At 36.7% G+C, this 8,496-nt stretch overlaps 1 non-coding gene across 1 annotated transcript; it reads right to left on the reverse strand.

Moving 5' to 3' along the window:
- Positions 1 to 5,125: 5,125 nt before the first annotated feature.
- Positions 5,126 to 5,232, reverse strand: LOC142172264 (small nucleolar RNA R71). Its single transcript, XR_012701638.1, has one exon. It is a non-coding gene; the product is annotated as a small nucleolar RNA R71 (small nucleolar RNA).
- Between the last annotated feature and the right edge of the window lie 3,264 nt (positions 5,233 to 8,496).

The following is an 8,496-nucleotide window of genomic DNA, read 5'->3' on the forward strand; positions in this document are numbered from 1 at the left end:
GACGCAAAAGCTCGCAAAAGCGGACACCCCAGCAATTGCAAATGTGACGTTATCCTCACAAATGCGAGGTCCCTTCCCAACATCCCTAAGTGGAAATTACGACCACACCTTCGCAAATGCGATGGTTGCATTTATGACCACCTCATCGCAAATGCGAGAAAACCAGAACCATCACACTCAACTTAGCAAGAATAATTTGAAACCAATTTGAAACTCTCCCGAGCCTCTTAGGGCCCTGCTCAATCATATATGCAAATACATAAACCTCATAGAAACTTTCTCGTGTTCTCGGACCTTAAAAATAACATATGAAACCATGAATCGAATACCAAAATGCATAAAAATCATAAGAAAATTCAAGAACTTCCAAAATCACAACTAAGCGTCTGATTCCCATCAAACCAACTCTGAATGAGTCCAAACTCTGCACATCGAAACCTGGGCATACGCCCATGTCAAAAATCTCCATACGAACCTATTAGAACCCTCAAACCACGAATCTGAGATCATTTACATAAAAGTCAAACCTCGATCAGCTCTTCAACCTAAAGCTTCCAAATATGAAAATTTTTATTCCAAATAAATCCCGAACCTCTCAAACATAGAAACCAATCATACACACAAGTCTTAATATATCATATGAATCTACTCAAGACTTAAAACCACCAAACGGAATGCTAAAGCTCAAAACTACCGGTCGGGTCATTACAAGACTATGAAACAACCATAATAAAATAAAATGCAATCGTGTAAATTATTTGGATTCTCATAATCATGTAGCAAGGAAATACACAAGAAGATGTATAAATTTGTATACGCCATACTGCTAAACCTATGACTTGATTATCCCACAGACCAACTCCTTGATATGACGATTTTGAGAGATTCCACATCAAAATCCAATCATTGTATTGTCACGGCCCAAAACCTTCAACGACCCTGATGGTGCCTAACCGACTTGCTACGCAAGCATATCATAAGTCAATAATAAAACATGATAATAAATTAAAGAATTAAATAGTTTAAGAATCAAATAACCATAGATAAATACTGCGACAATGTATAAATCCCCCAGAACTGGAAATATTGAGTCATGAGCTATACCACATGAGTACAAATCTATTAATACAAAGTACTATCTGAATCAAATACAATAATAAAATGATAGAAGGAGATGCCAGGGACTGCGATCAGGGTGGAACTCAATCTCGATCTCCACAACAATAATAATAATCACCAAAAGCTCAGCTCGGTCAAATTCCTGAATTTTTACAATTAAGTGCATAGTGTAGTATGAGTACAATTGATCCCATATACTCAGTAAGTATCATGAATAACTTTGAAGAGGTAGTAACGGGAATCCACAATGATACTCGTGCAATAAATTTGTACAACTCAAGAATACAAATATACGCAGGAATAATACTGGAATCTACAAATAAAATATGGATAAGGCCTATAGTACAATAGAAAAGATACCTAACATCAAAATGGAATAATAGTTCAGCATATAGAGAAGATATGCATAAATGGACAAGTCAAGTTACACAAAGAGAGACATATAGAAAAGATATATACTGATTATCCTTTCATCAACTAAGCAGCATATAGGGAGATATTCGTAAAAAGGCATGTATATAATCTCGGAGCTAACATATACCGGAGATATGCAGCAAACATCATGTATACACCCAAGGAGTTTGCATATAGAGAAGATAAATGAAAACAAACAACTAATAAGTTTTCCATAACCGCATGTATGTCATCAAGGAGAAACATGAGTGGACGAGCCTAGAGGGATTGTTCCATATCCACATGATGCACGAACAATTGGCGTGCTATAACAACCGCACAGACAACTCACGTTTCGCAGTCAACTCAACCTACATAGACAAACTCACGTGATGTCAAACCAGTCCATAACACAAAAGGTGTATACAAGAATACATGTATACCGACAATGGATGTAAAACGACATACTTCTAGAATGATAAAATGGCATGCTAAGGTGTATGCATGTGCGAAATGTACAAATACAGCTCAAATTTGGCGGATACGCCACACAACAATGAGCATCAATATTCAAACATGAAAAGTAAGCCTACATATGATATCTAGCATTATTCACTAAATCACGTAGTGGTACAATATATAAAGCATAGTAGCAAGAACAACAAATTTTCTAAACAAGGCGTGATATAGCCTAAAGACTACCCCGAATATGGATAAACTCGGTGCACACACATGGGCTTAACCCCTCGCATCAATGCCACCCCTAGCATGTAGTCAACATCAATTATTCAAGCACCAACTGCCTCCAAAACTATGCAAGATACTTACCTCAAACGAGCCAATTCAATACTCCAAAAATGCCTTCCCACACGAATCAACCCCCGAACGGCTCGAATCAAGTCAAATAGCACACCACGATGTCAAATAATGCTAAAGAAAATAAGTACTGAGCATAAAGACTCGATCTTTAATAAATTCCACAAAGTCAGCCAAAAAGTCAATACAGACCTACTTCTTGAAACCCTACTATGCATCCGAATACGAGTCCAAATATACAAGTTTCCTCAAAAACTAACTCTAAGCGGTGTCCAAATCTCAATTATTTACTTTCAAAAATTTAATCCAAAAGCCCCAAATTTTCTCTTTCAACTTCATGTTTCAAGTTTACAAATTAAAAAACAAAAATCAAGAACCCTTCTTGGAGAATAGGGTTAGCTCTGGTGACTCACAAGCGATTTTGAGGCAATTCGCATCGCTAGCCCTCCCATGGGCAATTTGGCCGGCAACTAGCCATCCTCCATGGTTGGTCTGCCTCCTTCTACCTCCCTACCACCTTTAAACACTAGTCCTAACCTTAATCGACCATTAGAGTATTCAAACACCTTAAAATCTAGTTCATTAAATGCCCTCATGTAGTCTACATCGAACAAAAATATCACTGACCAAATAATCCCAATCAAACCTATATCCTTTCTTCGTGGAGAACCTTTGATACAGTGGACAAACTCAAAAGTGAAGCGTATGAATAGTATAGAAAATCTAGACTTTGCTATTTAATGATAGTCTATAATCTCGTATTTTAATCGCTTATTACACTCTAATTCACTGTACTTTACTTGTTTTGATCTTTAATTGGTAGTGTTTTGCACTTATTGTATTTTTTATACCTTGTAGGAGTGATTCTGAACTATGTAGTTATTGTAGAACCAATTTGAGCTATTTGAAGCTTTGAAGTCTGAGTAAAAGCCCAAGGGATTAAGTCAGGATCGTGTTTGGGGGTTGAGGACCAAGTCTGGATGTCAAAAATTGAAGTTTGAGCCATACTGTGAGAAAACCCCACTCAACATGGAAAATTCCGGGCCCGACCCTACTTGGTATAAATACATGAAAAATGTTAATTTCTGGACTTTTGACATATATTCTACCTAAGGAGGCTATGGAGGAGTTAAAAGAACACAAGCACAGGGATTTCATCATTCCTTCCTCACTTAACACCCGAGTTTGGATTGAATTTATGTTTTTCTATACTTTAATTTTATTTGTGATGAATCGCTCCATGTCTATGGAGTAGTTCTCTTTAGGGTAGGATGGATTTGGTGTATTGATGATTGTTTGTGGATTATAAGTCTAGTTTTATGTATTGAATCATTTTGGATGATTTAATTGTTGCATCTATATTCACTTATTTATGTAATTGAGAGAGGCATAACTTGTGATATCTTTGCATTATATTGTTGGTTGAGTTCATAGATTCTTTTAAGTAATCGAAAGATGCTAGTTGAATCAGTGATTAAACCTAGTTAGGAGAATAATCGAAAGAGGTTTTTCTAAAGACCAATCCACTATGCATTCTTGCATATCTTCGCATGCTTAAATTGGTTCATCTTGTGAGGTTAAGACTTTATCGAGAAAGGCGTTTTGCCTAACATTTGAACTAATAATTGAGTGAATTTGAGAGACTCACTTGTACATTAGAAGTGAATTATCTAGAGTTAGATCCCAAATAATTATTTGCACCTATCCTATCAAAACCCTATCTTCTCTTATTGATAACTTTCTTGCTTATTCCTTGTTTCAATTGTCATTAGTCAATAGCTTTATATTCTTAGTTAATTCTAATTAGACATCTTATAAATCTGAACTGTTCATTATCATGGATAGAAACTACGAGAATACTGTTTAATTTCAATCCCTGTGGATATGATATTATACTATACTGTATTTGATTAGCAAGCAGAATTTATGTGTATGTTTTGCGCTCGTCAAATTTTGGCACCGTTGCCGGGGATTGGCAATCAACAATGTTTGAAATAGTTTGTAGTGCTAATTCAGGAATTTTTTCTTTTTATTTAATTTTATTTTTCTTTTTTCATGGTTGATGTTCTTTGACTGTGTGCATGTTATAGGTTTAGATTGTTTCTTGACTCGAGCTTCTGCTAAAGAAGTGCTACCATACGAGCCAGAGATAGAAAAACAACCGCGACATTTGAGGAAGGAGAGAAATCTCACTGAGACGGTAGAAAAGGTTGGGCAATCCTCAACTAAAGAATTTATGGATGGAAACGGTGAAGATAATGTAGATTTGGCTGTGAGAGAGGCAGTCCAACGACAAGAACAAGCTGCATGGGATGCTGAGGAAGCGGTTATTAGAGATGCGCAGATTATCTATGAAGAGAGGGGTCGGAGAATTGTTCAAAATCAATCCTTGGCTACAGACCACTTCAAAAATATAGCTCCCGGGCCTGGGAGACCACTTGGCGATTATGATAGACCGTTCTATAATCAAGTATTATCAAGTGCTAGATCACCCCCAATTGCAGCAAACATCTTTGAATTGAAGCAAGGGTTGCTTCAAACTCTTCAGAATTGTTGTGTCGTCACAGGAAAGCCAAACAAATATCCAAACACACATCTAATGGACTCCGATGAGATAAGGAACACCATTCAATACAATGGTGTATCACAAGATGCGGTGTATTTAAGGGCATTTCCCTTTTCTCTTAAAGTTGATGCAAATCAGTGGCTTCAAAGCATGCCCACTGGATCAATTAGAACTTGGGAGGAGATGACCAGAAAATTCCTTAATAAATATTTCTCCTCAGCTAGGACGGGCAAGTTTACAAGAGAATTCCATAACTTCTGCTAGAAAGATACTAAAACTGTTTTTGAAGCATGGGAGAGGTTTAAGGAGATTGTTAGAAAGTGTCAACATAGTGGAATTGAACTCTAGATGCAACTTCAGGACTTTTGGGATGGATTGGCATCGGCCTCACGTAGAACATTGAGCAATACAGCTGGAGGCCCTTTGATGAAGAAGACTCTAGAGGAGATAGTCACAATTCTTGATGAGTTATTTGAAGATGCAAATCAGTGGCCCTCTGAGAGTACTGAAAGAAGAAGATCGACGATGTTCACCAGGCTGATGCTAATACATCTGTGCAGGTACAACTTGATGCTATGGCCAAAGAAATACGGAAGCTAACCTTAGCAAGTGGGATAAATTGAAACAATATTATCAGAGAGGGTTCCAGGCACTCCCCCTTCTGATACGGAAAGAAATGCCAAAGAAACAATGAATGTTATAACCTTGAGAAGTGGGCAAGTGCTAAAAGATCCCTCCTCGATCCAAAATGATGTGATACTTGAAATTGAAAGTGGGAAGCAACTGAAAAGTGAGGATGACAAGAAGAAGAAAGGCCCAATGAAAGCTGAGAAAAAGAAGAAGGAAGAAAAATCGACAAGGGAGGAACATGAGGAGAGCAAGCATATGCCTGCGCTACCTTTCCCTCAAAAGCTATGTAGAGAAAAGCTGGACAAGCAATTTGAGAGATTTCTGGATGTGCTGGAACAGGTTCATGTAAACTTACCATTCACAGAAGTGCTCTCACAAATGCCTTCTTATGCTAAATTCTTGAAAGAGACCCTTACGAAGAAAAGAAAAATCGAGAAGACCTCGGTGGTGAAGCTCACAGAGCATTGCAGCGCGATATTGCAAAATAAACTCACACAAAAGTGTGAAGATATAGGGTATTTTACTATACCTTGCTCGTAAGGAACTTTAAATTTTGATAAGTCTTTATGTGATTCTGGTGCCTCAATTAATTTAATGCCTCTATCTATTTACAGAAAACTAGAGAAGGAGATTGGAGAGATTAGGTCTGCACCAATATCGTTGCAGCTGGCGGACCAAATGACTCTAATACCCGAGAGGATAGTGGAAGATGTGTTAATTCGGGTGGATAAGTTTGTATTTCATGTAGACTTTATAGTGGTGAATATGGAGGATAATAAAGAGGTCCCCCTCATCATAGGAATACCATTCTTAGCGACGGGTAGAGCTATATTAGATATACACGAGAGAAAACTCATGCTTAGAATAGGTGAGGAAACTGTGACTTTCAAGATGGATGTAGAAAAGGGAGTGCAAAAAGAAAAACAAACAGTGAGTGTTGAGTGGAAGGTGAAGGGCTTAAAAGAGAAGGCAACACTGAGTGATAAAGATAAGTGTGGGGTGTACCCCAAAAAGGCTGAGAAGAAACTGTCTGCATGGATGTGTGCATTAGTTCGGGCATGAGGAATGGAGCCCGATTTCGACTTAGACCCCGACTAGATGTTCAGGGAAGTTTCCTTTATCTTATGCTTTTTAATTGTGTATCATGGGGACATACAACAACTTAAAGTGTGGGGTGGGGGATATTTGTATGTATGTATGTATATTAGTTTTCTTTTTGTTAGTTTTAGTAGTTAGAGATAGAAAAATAACGTTTTGAAAAAAACCATAAAAATTGAATTTTTTTTTATTTTTTCCGAGGATGGATATCATTTGACGGGTTTCTTGAGGGATTAAAGTCGAAAGAAAAAGAAAAAAAGAATTTCTTTTGTTAGGTAGTGTAATAATTCCTCCTTGGTTTTCTTTGTGTCGTGGTTCTTTTTCAAGAGTTTTATTTGAACCGGGTGTAGTTAGTTTTTACTTTCTTTTAGGAGTAGGAAACTTTGTGCTATAAATTGAATTGAAGGAAACATCTCTTTAAATTTATTATACCTTGAGAATAGTAAGTGCTTTAGTTGTGATGCTTAGGATCAGTTTTTTACTCTTGCATAAGTACCTTAAATTGTATGATCTTAACGTTGCTTAACTGCTTTGACTAGAGTGTGTTAATAATCCAATCTTGAATGAGTTATATGCCATGTGTGTGTGAGGTTTTATGTTAGTTTTGTTAGTTGTAGCAGTTGGAAAATTAAAAAAACCATAAGAATTGAAAACATTTCGATTTTTTCCGGCGATGGATATCATTCAACGGGTTTCTTGAGGGATTAAAGTCGGAAAAAAAAAGTCAAAAAGATTTTCTTTTGTTAGGTAGTGTAAAAATTCCCTCTTGATTTTTCTTTGTGCCGCAGTTCTTTTCCAAGGGTTTTATTTGAACCTAGTGCAGCTAGTTTTTATTTTTTTTAGGAGTAGGAAACCTTGTGCTATGATTTGAAATGAAAGCAATATCTCTTGACTTTATTATGCCTTGAGAATAGTGACTGCTTTAGTTGTGACGCTTAGGCTCAGTTTTTGACTCTTGTATAAGTACCTTAAATTGTATGATCTTAACTTTACTTAACTGCTTTGACTATAGTGTCTTGATGAGTCTGATCCTGAGTGAGTTATGTGCCAAGTGTGTGTGAGGTTTTGTATTATTCTGTGCATTGCATTTGATGTCTAGAACTTGCTCCGTGTATTTGCAAAGCGAAATGGTAGTTTTGTTTAGTCTTGGAAGTGATATATGCATTTTCTTCTTGAGCCAGTTATATGCTTTTACCCACCTAATTGTTGTGTATTGTAGTTAACCCCTTTGATCTTGTAATCCTGTTTCTTTGGTAACCACATTACAAGCCTTACCCATTAGTTTGAATTGATCATCTATTTGAATATTGTACCGTTCGTGAGCACTTGAATTTGTGATGAACTTTATAAAAGTTAAAGTATTGGGTAGTTTGTTTGGCACTTGAGTAGAACTATTGAAATACAGAGAAAGGTGCACTATTTTGAAAAAAAGTAAGAGCCACTTGAATTGAAAAAGAAAAGAAAAAGAAATGTTGTATTATTGTGCAAAATATTCTTTGATAGTGGTAACTCTTGATGTAATTGTGCTTAAAGAAGTAGGGAGTTAATATATATTGATGTGAATGTGGAGTTATGGTCGAACATAAGTGTGGGGTTTTGAATGGTTAATTGTATGTATAAAAAGTGCTTAGGGAGGTGGAGTCACTCTTATATCCAAATGCATCCTACCCATCCCGCAGCTTACACTCCAACCAAATAAAGTCATACTCGATCCTTGACTAAATGCGCTCAATTAGAAGAGTAGTACACTACGGGCAAGCATATGGTACGTCTTTTGTGGCACATGAATGTTGTTTCTGAGAGTGAGTGAATTCTTTCTATCTTGAGTTCCAAATTGCTCTTAATCTCTATTGTGTGTGGAACTACTCTCTATT

This window comes from Nicotiana tabacum, chromosome 17 (assembly GCF_000715075.1).
Source record: "Nicotiana tabacum cultivar K326 chromosome 17, ASM71507v2, whole genome shotgun sequence".
Lineage (NCBI taxonomy): Eukaryota > Viridiplantae > Streptophyta > Magnoliopsida > Solanales > Solanaceae > Nicotiana > Nicotiana tabacum.